Below are 13,992 nucleotides of genomic sequence, written 5' to 3' on the forward strand. Positions count from 1 at the left end.
CAGCTCCAGATATTCATTTTCTTTATAGGAGGACAACAAACATCAGTCAAAATTTCCATAAGTGTCCCAGTGTTAGCTAGTCAGATCATTCTCAAACTCAATCCTTTATTTAGATAAACCAAAGGTTTATATTTAGTGTACATGTGTTAAAGTTGTGTTGAACTTCTCCTCAAACCACATATTTTAAATGGGCACTGGTCAACAGGATGTTCAGGCCTGTGAGATTCCAGTGTGTAGGTAGGGTCAGTAATTACATATATATAATGACATATTTTTTCTTCTCTTTACTGGGATAAAACGTCTGTGTTTCTGAGGGAGCAATCAGAGGCAGACAAGAATCCTCACTCTTGTTAAAGTCCTGACAGACAGACTTGTTTGTTTCCTACCCAGACTGCTCTTCTCTAATGCTGTCACTGTCAAAATTGAAATGCCCTTTAAGGCAGATGTTTGACTGGTCAGCTGGTGACCTGCCTCACAGTTCACAGCTCCTGGAAAGGTGGACAACAAACTAAGACCAAACCCACAATTTGGAAGATCTGACTTTGACAGCGCATTGAAAAAGATCGATAGGAACCTGTCAGAACGAAAAAGCAAAAAAAAAAAACAAAAAAAAAAAACCATTTTCACTGCTTGGCCATAAAATAAAAAACTAAAATATACATAAACATACATACATGAACAACTCATTCTCTTTGGTTATGTATCTGTTTTAATTCTGTTGTCCATGCACAACCACAAAACATCTGAGTGATGTCACCATTGTCTTTAAGTTGATATATGACCTCTAGGCACGAGGAGGCCTGTGCATACGTATGTAAGCAGTCTAATTTACACAATGCTCTGAGCTTTACTCCATAATTCACAGGCTTGGGTTGTTTGAACCCTCTTTCTCCCTATCAGACAGAGCTAGGTCTGTGGCTGCACACAACTTCAACTACCCGGCTCATCCGGATAGCTGGAGGCCTAGTCGGAGAGAGATAATAGACCAAAGGTACAAAGGCGCATATATCTCAGTGCATGTATGAGAGGAAAGTGCAGGGTCATTATAGTCGTCTGGGAAGGCCCCACTCCCATCACTTTCTCTGATGTGTGTGTACAAGGGTGACATGTCATTGTCCTCATGCTCGGCCTAAAGCAAAGCCCTTTTGTTATCATCTCAGAATACACACACCCTTCTTGTCTAGACCTTAAAACAGAGGACTGGGCAATTACAGACAAAACGCCAGGGCATGTTGTAGTCATTTGAAACAATTATCTGTTCATTTTGTCCAGTTACTTTCGTGAAGATGTCACAAAATTAGTTTTAACCTCTTTAAAGTACGGATGTTTTTGTGTATGAAATAATTCTATGTATATACAATAATGAAAAATGTAATTCAAAATAAAAGCTAAAATTTTAAAGTGACAGTTAAATGTAATCTTGGTACCAACCAACCTCCAAGCTGAATGTTTATTTACTCAGCTACAAATGGAAGAATAATATTGAGAAGCTCTTGACATAATTCTTCAGTCTAGAGGCAAAACTGAAATTTCAGATCATATGTTTCACTTTGGCGAGCCTTCAAAACAAACTTCACTGCCGCCAAATCTCAGAAATGTTACCACGGTTCCTCTGTTCCTCTGCGAGAGTGTGATGACGAGCCATTCTCCCAGTTCACAGCACTAATGGTGTCTGTGGAAGGCGTGCGGCACAGAGTTCCAGGCTGGCAGGGACGTGCTTAGAGCGGTACACTTGTCACAGCCCATCATATGAGTGCTCCTCAGAACTACAGCCGTGAATAATTTCTTCAAGATCCAAAAGTCTTTCATTTTTTTCTCTCCCCCCCCCCCCCCACACACACTATCTTTACAGAACCAACCACCAAGTCCTCGTAAGTATTTCAACACTTGCAATGGAGAAAGCAAAGAGATGGAATAAAGTAGCAGTCTCTCTTTGTTTAACTGAAGAAAGTTTGCAAAACTGGGTTCAGAACTTGACATTAAAAGAAGCGCTTATGTGAGCAGTCAGGCAAAAAGACAGTCAGGGTGGCAGGATCTGAAAGGGATTGTGGGTAGGAGTTAGCTTATCTAATTGTAAACGCGCGCACAAGAGTGTGGACACTCATCATGCACTTGTCATAACATGGTTGCCTGTGATTTTGCTCTGCTGCGGTTCCGCTGTTTGCTAAAGATTTTGTTTACATTCAGCCGTGCCGTTTGTAATTCCTCTTTGAGAGCACAATTGCAGCAGTTACTGTGAGCTGGGCGCTCTAAAGCAAGGAGAAACAACACAACGAAATGATTTATCACGAGCATACATTACAATTATTGCCTCATTCTTAGATTTTTTTTTTCAGAGTTTGTGCATCAAAGATGTGCAGATATGCTGGGTTTTTTTTCCATTGTGGTTTCAGATGTAAACTGTTCTGTTTGTCTTGTGAGGTTGAGCCCTATGCTGAAGATGAAGCTGTTTTTTTTCAGTAGTATTTTCCATGTTTTACACTGCTAGTGGTGAACAGGTCAACAGTGCAATAGATCAAACTTGGTAGAAAATAAAAAAACTCTAGCGATTATATGAAAAAGGAACATATCTATTCTGCAGTGTGAGAGAGCAGGCGCAAGTATTTCACATGAACTTGACCTTGACTTTACAGCAGAGCGGGAAAAGTGAGAAAAACCTCCTGATGCTCATGTTCACAAGTGGCTGTCAGACAGACATCAAGATCCCTTCCTCACAAAGTCATTACAGAGCACATCTTGTGGTTTTCCAAATTCACAGTACATTAGGACTGGCCCCACCCTATTGCATTCACTGGAACGTCCTCGCTCACCAGGTGTCACTGCTTGCACAAAGGTCAAAGTTGAAGGAAGGAAGAGGCAATTTTGTTTTTCAGTGCGGCCTCAAAACTGCTGATGGATGCACTTCCTAAGTCGTTGCATCCACACACATGCTGGAACAAATGGCACGATTGTATGCTAATGTTCTTGCTTGTGGCCATGCATTATCTGCTCAACAGAGCAAAAGATTAAAAACAACCTCCGATATACTTGTGTTTAGAAGAAAAAAAATATTTGTTCGACAGCATTTTGCACTTCTCATTTAATGCCACAAGGCATTAATGTCAAGTAATGAGTCAGACTAATCCCTCACTGGTTTCTGTGGCTTTGAGCATTAAAACTTGATGCGTCTCCTCACTTCGCTGTAAATGCCTGTGGACCTCTTAATGTGCAAGCCAAATGCCCTGCTGGGTTGGATTGACCGTAATGGATTTGGTCCAACGACAGATATCCAGCTCTCATAAATTGATTTGATCTCTGAGGACACAGAATGAAAGATGATTTTTACAATTGAGACATCAATGGAACATAGACCACAACAAAGGAGCTGGAGAAAGTCAATCCCTGCTAAACTGGCACTGGAAAAATCAAACATGTTACTCAAATGACTGATTATGAGCTTCTCTAAACTGCTTTTATGTTATTTATTCTAAGGCTGCAGATTTGCTTAGCACAGTGAATAAATCTTAAACCAGCTTGTGACCAAAGTAAACTGTTGTTGCTGGAACATTTTACCTGCTACTTAAAAATTATATTTGTATTTTTGTTAAAGCTGTTATCCAAATATTTTAAACATGCCTAATCGATCACAGGGGTCTATTTTTAGAATAAATCTGATCGCTCATAAGACGGGATCAAATAAAGTGATCAGATTACATTTAATGCATTTTTTTTTTGTTTCCACAGGCTACTGGCATAAATTAAAACCATCTAAAAGCATCTGGAGTGCATTTCATTTTGCCTTGATTCATGCGCTGTAATACAAGCCCTCTCAAATTCCCCGTGTGGCAGAGGACAGCAAGACGAGTGAGCCGAGTGTGTCAGGAGATTAAAACCCAACCGGGGGGATTGGACTCAGAATGTAGGCATCAGATAAAATAGTAGAGATATAATAAAAGCGTAAACGAAAACCTGGCACAGGAGAGAAAACGCCTGCTCGTAAAATCGCCTCTCTCACCATTGTCATCCCTACAAAAGAGATTCCACAGGCCTGGCGCCCCGCGAGTTATTAACAGATGACTGAATTACATACTTCGAAACTTTGAGCGATTCGAGTTTTACCTTGTGCTCATCTTTTATTAGATGGCACCACTCGGGTGCTGTGAATGGCCCGAGTAAACAAGGAGAACGTTGTATGGAGAGGAAACAGTGAATTTGCAGTTGGGAATTCATTCTTCCCATCAGAAACCCTTCCAAAGATCACGGTTCAATTACAAAACTGACCCATGAATATAATGGAGATATCTAAATAAGCCAATTAAATCACTTTAGCGCACACAAGTCTACAAGGACAGATGATGATGTGTAAAGCTCTTGCACTCTGTCAGCACACTGCTGAGCCCTTCTCCTGTGCGAGCTGGGTTTACACCTTTGTGTCCTTGTGTGCCCGGCTGCTGTAGTGATAGATCGGTCGTCACTTTCATGTTGGGAGCAGCGCTGAATGAGACGCCTGCTGGACAGCTGTGCTGGCACAGACTGCGATCCTTGCTGCCAAGTCGCAGAGCCTTTTACCCCTGCTGCTCCCTGAGCACTGCTCAGTGCTTACCATCAGCCTCTTCCCTGTCGTGCTTCAATGACAAAACACACGTCAGTCTTTAACAGCTCACTTTGCGCTGGCTTGGCGGGCTCGGTCTAGCTTTTGTGTTATTGGCAGGGTCACTGTCTGAGGTGTATGCTGGGCCAGGGGAGCATCCAAGGTCATATTTCGTCTCCATTGTTTATCTTAAGACATTAAACGATCTGATATGCGCAGAGATACAGGCTGCAATTTCTCTGGCTGTTGAGAGCTGTTACGATTTTATTTACAGTCTGAAACAACTCACATAAAACACCCAGCTGGGAGAGGCATCACGGCAGACTTGTGAAAGCCTGCCGTAGGGTTTCAAAGACCTTGAATTGAGACTTTTAGTTACAGTAATTGAAGAAGTTAACATGAAAAATGTAGAGAGGCATAATATATGATTAGCATTTTGCTGTGGCACCAGACTGCATTAATAAGAGATGATGACAAATCAATAGCAGTCATTACACCACCATGCAAGATAAAATATTAACTAGTTTGGAAACTGACCTGAGGAGATTTCTTTTCCTCCACCAGTGAAGGCTTGATATGGTTATTGGTAATAAACACCTACAGTGGTGAAACTACTAGCTGGGGAAATATCATATTTACCAAAGAGATGGAAGATGCTGAACCTGCTTTCTTGTGTTTTTCAGTACAGGCAGATGAAGGTTTGAGCAGGGAACAAGTTAAGTAATTCAAACCCTGGGAAATTCTGCTCCCGTATTCGTAAGCGTGTATTGACCCTTCACTGCAAACTTAAAACACATATCAAGAGTATTACGGTTTTTGTTCAAACATCTGTTGGTGTCATACTGTATGGTATCACATGAACAAACTTACTTTGATCACTCCAAGCTACTTAAAGTGTGAATGCAATATCTGTTTCCATGGCATATTATGATTGTGTGTATGAAAAGCATAAGTCTGAAAAGAGGACACAGATGATGTCATTAACCAGATTCTCCCTACGTTGTTCCTTTCTCCTTGCAGTTAGACATCCAGCCAAGTAGTCCTTCCTCTATCTCTTGTGAATGGATTCCCAGTGGAAGGATCGACATGGATTTCACAAACAATTTATCCTAAATTGCAGGAAAATTGGCTGCAGATCTTAGGGAGAGGAGAGGGGAAAAAAGTAGAATGAGGTTAAGATGATCCACAGGGTATTTATTCACTAAGGCTCTCATGGTCGTTCCACAGGGTTCTCCCCTTTCAAAATAACCCACAGCCCCCCTTTCAACCCCCACCGACCGCTCCCCCCCCCCCCCCCCCCCTTTCATTCGCCGTTTCAAACGTATTAATGGGCCGGAACCTTCCTGGATGATCTTGGCCCTTTCCCTAATGAAAACGCTCTGCGGCTGGATCCCAGAGCAGTAATCAGGCTCTGGCCTCCAGAGCACTGGGGCATGCAACATGCAGAGCAGGAAGAGCCCCAGTGTGACCCCACACTGTGTCCTTCAGTCACCCTGTGTTGCCCTGTGCCCTCTGTGGCCTGGGCCTCTTCTCCTTTAAAGCCCACAGCAACTGGAGGCCACAAGCCTCTATAAAGTGAAGAGGAAAATCAGGTTCATGTTCATGTTTATTACTATTGTTAGAACCACAGTTGTGTGTGTTTATGCAGATACTCAGATATTCAGAGTACATTTGAATATTATTATCCTGTTGCAGGTTATTAGTTTCAGCTCCAATTTAAAGCAATGTGTCAGACAATGTTAACTTTGACATGTATTTAAATGAGTCTTATCTCAGAGAAGCAGCAGAAGTTACTGTTACACGTGTCAAAAAATTACATCATCTTTAACGGTGCAAGCTGTGCATGTTGTGTGCTCATCTCTGGGTATCTCAGACATCAGTACCCTTTGCTACTGTGAACAGGAGCAAGCCACATATTGTAAACAATGAAATAAACACCATGCACTTTGCTGTGAGGTGTCATTTTGAAGGGCTGGTGGGGACAAAACAGAAGCAGAAACCATGTCTCGGGTCCTCTTGGCGTTTAGCCTCTCGGTAGCCGGCGACTCTTTGTTTGGTCTGTTCTGTTCTGTTCTGACAGGTCTCCTTTAGTCTCCACTTTCTGTCCCCCCAGGCCCCAGCCTTCAGCCTCAAGGTAAGCCCGGCCAGATGTGGCGACCCGGGGTTCTTTACAGCTGCATGTGTAGTAAGACACTAAAACAATAGTGCAGACACCAAGACGTGCATCATCTGTTTTAACTTGTCTGTCTCTGTCAGATCTGCTGAGTGCTGTTTTTATTCCCCTTGGATAATATCTTTTACAGTTTCACGAAACTGTCAGCGAACCTGAGGCGCTTATCCCCACCTGCTGAATTGTTGCCCATCACCTCTAATGACAACCAGACACACAGAAAGACAGGGCACCAAGGTGCTAAGTACCCCACAGAGTTATATCTAGCACACATTTGCTAGCTCTCATTTTCCAACTGGGGAGTAGTGGTAAGGTTTTCTCAGATCTTTTTTATGCAGCTGAAACTGAAACGCAATATGATAACTAACACTTTCTATTATTTTTCTCCTACAAGTAAGCATGTACTTTTATGTCGGGCTTTGAAAAAAAAAAACTTTCAGAAAAGAAAAAATCTTTTAGACCATTTTTTAAGTGCCATACGTGTGTAATAATCTAATGGAGGGGTGATGTCACTCAAACTCAATGACATAAGATAAACTCTGACGACCATTTTCTCAAATCATGAAAAACACCCTCTTACCTCAGTTTATGCAGGACACATTTATGGGTGAGCACTTCTTCAGAGATATTTTATTTGGGAATAAAAGAGAAGCCAGACTCCACATGTGTTAGTGGAGCATGTGACAACTACACTATGGTCTGCATTTGTTTTTCCTGGGCTCTTCCATTCTCTCTCTCTGACCTTGCGGGGGAACAAGGACTAGTGGGCAATTGTCTAGTGTCTCAAATGGTTAAGTCAGACATTTTGCTGCTCTACAAAGAACTGCAGCCCCTCTAACTACTGAAGAAATTATGGAGAAAAGGTAATGAAAGAAAATCTGTCAGATATGAAGAAGTCTCAGCTTTTTAGTGTCAGTGCTCAGCCAGGCATAAAATGCTCCATTTAGACTCCTTTCCAGAAACAAAGCTTTCTGGCACAGCCTCACAGGTTGTGATTGTCTGAGAATGTAAGGAAAGATTTCCATTTCTTCCCCAGCCCCCCTCCTCTCTCCTACACATCTAACCTTTCTTCTCCGCAGCCTCCCCTGCCTCCTCTCCACCACCACCACCACCACCACCCTTCTCATAAGAGACTGTAACGTTGAACAGCTCAGTCTGGAGTTGTGAAGCAAACTTGGTGAAAAGCAGCAGGAGATGAATCTCTTTAAGTCCCCTTGAACAACATAAAACAGTCTGGGCTTCCATTATTCAGAGATCTGCGCTACTTGTTTACAGTGGTGTGGGGCCGCTGCACCTGCACTCTGGATGGCCTGACAGCTTGATGGGCCCTTTAATGGTGATTCACTGGCCAGATCTACTATATGTGGATAAAAATGGAATTCTGGGAGAGCAATCTAATAAGAAAATAAAGCGCTGAATGGTTGCCATGGCTGTTGGATGGGCTTGTTGGACTCTGTTCACCCTGCCAAGCAGGCTGGAAATCAAATCCAAACTTTGATCTTGGGACTTTATTACATGCTATCACCTCAACCAATAGCCGATCCCTTCAAACAGGGTGTCACAGGGTCAAGTAGATGGTGCTTCAGTTTTACCTTTTAAAACTTGGGCTTTAACCTTGATGCTCTGTAAACAGAAATTCAATCCCAGTGTTGAATATTATTTGGCTGTATCTGGCTGTATGCCACCACAGTGAACTGTATATTCTATAGAGAGCTGGAATAGACATGTAGGGATATATACTAGCAATATTTCTAAATGATATATCCTATTGCAAACAGAGTACAATAGATAGATGGTGCTATGCTGTACTGTACATGTTGAACCAAACGTAGACTAAAGATTAGCAGCCACATTGGTAAAAAACACGCATCTCCACGTTTGGTGACAAACTGGGGGTCAGGATTGAACTTTCTTTTCCTGCCTTTTTAGATTCATTACATATACAGTATTTAAATTATACTACATTGTATGCAATATACAGGACAATGTGTCCTGCTGCTAATATCCAGCGAATGTTTGCTCTAATTTTCCATAAATACGTTGCACCAGTAAATAAGACAGCAAGAATCAGATGTGACCTACATGATAAACCAACCAACCAGTTCTCTGTATAACCAGTGGAATTAGCTACTGTGACCTCCAACGGCATCCCACCCTGCTATTCCCAGGCTCTTTTCCATGAGGTGTAATGCATCCAGAGGCAATCCAGTCTCTATGATGTTCAACAGCATGTACCCATTAAAGGCAGTGCATTGAGTGGTGCAGTAACACATATGCGCAAACACACATGCACAGACACACAAGAATACATATAAAATGTGTGTAGACACACACATACATAGATCCGGGGCTCTAACTTGCAGTTGCATTGATCTCTCCTGTCATATATCATTAATGAGGATATTAAATCCATGTTTAGGAAGCAGAAGGCTGGCTTTAAGTGGGGCTTGCTAGAGGAGCCCATAATGCAAAAGAACCTTGCACAAATCTCCCCCAAGGAAGAGTCACTCTCTGGCGGAGGAGCACATTAATGGAGTGATGTCATGGTGGCTCATATCACCACTACTGTCCAGGGACAGAGAGAAAATTCAAGTCTATGAATCATAAACTGACCCTAAACCAGCCACTGGTGATGGACAGAAATCACCAACAGGATGCACAATTAGTTTATGCATGAAGGTGCCAATACTAGAGAAGCGGAGCGGAGAATTAGTCTTAAACATGTAATTGTTCAGGTATCAAAAATATGAAAAGTCAGGCAGCAAAAGGATCCCGCATCCTCATAAAAAGCTTGTCATACTGTACACCAGCTGTATTGATCAGTGTAAAATTCTCCCCTATGCGTTTCACCCCAAGGTTATCATCGCATCATTACTATCCGGAGTTTGGGAAGGCGCTACAGTATGATATAGCAAATGGACTCGCTATTGATTTTGTCAGAGAGACAGAGAATGGCAGATGGAGAGGAAATCAAAAAGTAACATCTGGAAGGGGACAGGGAGGAAGGGTGTATGAAGGGCCTTGGGTGTTAGATGATACAGGAGGATAGTGCAACCTACACGAACAATCCCGTTGAAATCTATGACTGGGCCAGAAGAGAAGTCAACATCATAGAGGTCCTCAGAGCAAATATTTGAAATCTGTGCTAGACTAAAAATCAGAAGTCATTTTATATTCTTTTTACTTTTATTACTCCTTGATCAGAAAACTCAGAATGTCCATTAATATTTTGTCTTAAGAAAGAAAGCAAAGGCTGAAGTGCTGAAAAATATTACCACTATGGTGTTAATATGATGAGCAGCATGAAAGTTGAAAAAAAAAAACAAAAAAAAAAAAACAAAAAAGGGGCAATCCTTCCTTTCGGGAAAGGGATATCCTGAGGCACGACTATATAGACCTTAAGTGCTGACAAAGAAGATATTGTATTTTTCCAGTAATCCTTTTAAACACCGCAGGGCAGAGCCACGCAGTTCATTTCAGAGTAATGCTATTAAATTTTTTTTTTTTTTTGAAGAAAGACTCCTATTGTGATCTTATCATTCATTTATTTCAAGCCTGGTAGAATAAGGTGAATATTTATATGTTTAAAAGTCACAGTGTATTTATAAAGACAACATTGTGAATAATGGCAGCAATTTCTACAGAATCGGGTCACCCAGAAGGCCAACATTTTTTTTCTCCCTACTTCCCACGTGCTTGGTTTGTTTTGTTCTGCTTGATTAACCAAGAATGCTGGAAACTGTATGTATTGTTTCCGCGCCATGAGCAGCGTCTAAAATATTTGCTGTGCATTAAATACTTTAGCAGACAATCAAAATCCTTTCAGCACTCCCCATTACTGTGAATAGGCTTAAGAGAGAGAAAAAAAAATGTGCTGGGCATGCTGGTTTCAGAAAACATGTCAACAATTCATCGGCAGTGGAGTTTCTCGGTGTCAGGTGGAGCTTACTAGGGGCTATGATTAGTGCAGATTTGTGTGATGCACCATAACCTTGACACTGAACTGTGAAACAGCTTCACGCAACATTCCAAAGCACCTGTCAGTCAACTCACACCTACAAGGATAAATACCCTTCCGCCATGGCTGTACTTTGAAAGAAGTGGTACAATGAGTTCTGCGTGGCTGTTTCATTTACATCAGGAATACGTTTTGAGATATATTATCATCTGTGTTTTCCGTTCTTGCATCACATCTGACATTGTGGTGTGTAAAAGTCGACACTACTGACAAATTGACCCACACAGTTGTCTACAGGGATTGAGTTTGAGGTTTGTGGTTGACGTCAACCATTATCGAGAAGGAGTAAAGTATAAAATATCGGTTACTTTCTGCCCTCAGGGTCTCACTTTCTCAGTGTGGACCTTGAGAAGTTTCAGCCAGCTGCATCGGATGCTGGCAAGGCCGTATCTTTATCACAAAACTTTCTGACTAGACTGTCTGTTCCTTTACACCAGTGCAGGTGGATCCTCACTCCAGTTTGCTCTGTTGTCCAGGATTTGTCTGCTAGGAGAGGGCCATTAACAGCAGAGGTTATGCGAAATGTGAGGGAGTGAGGAAACACATTTTTCAATACATTAATTTTCGGGAAGCATCTTTCACAAATGTCTCCGTTATTAGCTGACCTGTGCGAGGGGGCTAAATGAGTTTCACCCAGCGTTCAAGGTAGGACAGCGGCGTTTAGGATGGGCGTAAGTCAGAGAGCATTTGCTTCCATAAAACTAGCTTTGAACACACTTTTAATTTGGTTGAACTTTAGCAAATGTGTCTATGTGTGTGTGTTTGAGCATTTACGTGTCAGTCTACAGTATTTTAACCTCTTTAAATGCACTAACTTCACAGCACTTTGAAAGAGACACAATGACAACAGATACATAGAGTGTAAAGTCAGACTAACTACAGTAGCCAAGAGGAAAACAAAACGGACATAAACCCATTAACAGCTACAGTAGATGTCTGTTCAAATTTATTGCAGCTTTTTAAAATGGACTTTCTCTCTGCCAACGACGGCACATTCTGTATCCAATATCTCACGGCTGAGACATACAGGAAGTCTGGCTGCTTTGCCAGGGGAAACCGGAGGTGTCGTAAGGGCACCCCACTGAGAGGAAAGATGGGCCGAGGTGTGGTGGAGTGGTCGGAGCACCTCACAGGGGACCAAAAAGGATTTCACACCAGTTGTGGCCAATTGTTTAGACTTATCCTAGAATTTATCCCTAGTTATTAACAACTCCTCACTGGCAGAAGTATGAACATAAGAGCAAATAACAGCCCCAAAACACAATGTAACACTGAAGAGAGCTAATCATTGTGGCTTATATTCAAACAAAAATATAACTGCTAGAATATAAGAGCCCTCGAAAGACTTGTTGTTGAGATGAGGTTGAGCACTCACAGGGCTGATACCCTGGTCTTGCCTCCCGCCATTAATCCTGGATTAATACTTTGGAAGTACGTCAGTCATTGACATGTCTGGGCTCAGCATCCTCTAATTATCAGAGTTTCTAAAAGTTCTTCACCTCTGACAGGTTAGGATGACTGATACCTCACAGCAGCAGGCCCCACTGCCTCAACATGCACTTTAGATCCTATCTGATGCTTCCAAATCAAAACAGGATGAAATGGCCACACTCCTACTGCTGAGTGTTTGGGAATAATTCCCCCACGGGCAGATTAAAGGGTAGTTTTTCTGATTTGGCCCTTGATGGAATTCACCACGTAGACTTTGACAAAGGCTGGCATACTCTTTGACGTCTCTTCATTTGGTGATCTGTGCCATTGGGGATCCGGAGGGTGGGAGATGAGTGGCATGGTGAGGAACACACTTGCCTGCTGGTGTGACGTAAGGGCAGTGTTTATGCGACATCATAAATATGCATGTTGCGTCTTGCTATACAGGGGCATTTATGACAGTAGAGTGACAGTATTTGCTCTTTCAGAGGTCATTTACCTGTCATCCACTGTGGGGGATGAACAAGGCAGTGGACACCTACACATCATGTCTAGTGGGCAAAATGATTTTAAAGGCTTTGAGTGGCTGACAGTGTTTAATGCAATTGAAATTCATAAAAGCTCATTTTGAAGGTGATGTACAGTGAATTCTTTTAGAAGTAACATATTCTGATTTGCTGGTACTGTAGGTTTGGATTTCTTAGAACAAAAGCAACAATTAATAATATGGAAAGGAAAATCTAATTATACAAGGCCAATGATTCTATTTGACACAAACACACTAGTTGTCCTGACCAGAGAATACATACAGGTAAGTACACTGTTGCACAAAAAGTTGGAATAAATTTATTTTTAGACACATTCATATTTTTATTCTTTTTATTATCAGTAATCACCTTTGTCATGTTTAACGGTTGTTTGGCCCTATAAAAGGTGAGACATTTGCAGTTCTAGAATATTTTATTTTAAGTTTATGAGCAACAGTTTACTCAGAATTGCAACCCCAATCATATTAGAGTAACAACTAAGAAGATATATTCATCTTCTGCCTCTCATCTACTCCTAAAATGACTGAGGTTAATGCGCTTGACATTAGCACAGTCCTGCCCTCCTGTTCCACATTAAGCTCCCTTTTTGGGGACAATGTGGCACTACTTTGGAGCATTTGCAAGCTTTTGTATAAAAATAATATTTCCCAGACCTGCACAATCGCAACAGCATGTCGTATCTCTCTGATGCAAGAGCAGTGCGGCTGATATTGTTGGGCGTGGTGACTTGACACATGATCATGAAGATACCTAGGCTATGACGCTGAGCCTGCTCCCCTTCCATGAACATGAGCATAGTTAACCTTTTTAAAAATGTTCTTTAAAATATTTGCACATGAAGACAATGTTTAAATGAACTGCTGGTTTAAAGACTGATTGATGTCATCTTCACAATGAAGGCAGAGATGGATGAGCCGCTTCCTTGGTTGACAAAGGGTCAATGAGAAGAGGTGCTGATTGGCTAGAATGATCTCTGGACATCTATGTGCCCCTATTATGCACCCCTCTACTCTTTATCCCGCCTTAGAGAGGTCGTGTGATGTGCAGAGCTATGTCCAAACGAACACAGGTGTTCTGATTCGTCCTGCATGTTCCAGCACAAATCCAGGCATCCGGGGAAGTGTGCTACCCCTCCCCAAAGACCAACTTCCCCAGGGAGACACTGATCCTATAGATCTAATGTCAACACCGAGGGGATGTTTGGGAGAAATGGTGGAATCTAAAGTACTGAGTTAAAGGTATGGGCGTGTGTGCA

The sequence above is a fragment of the Anabas testudineus genome, chromosome 22 (assembly GCF_900324465.2).
Source record: "Anabas testudineus chromosome 22, fAnaTes1.2, whole genome shotgun sequence".
NCBI lineage: Eukaryota > Metazoa > Chordata > Actinopteri > Anabantiformes > Anabantidae > Anabas > Anabas testudineus.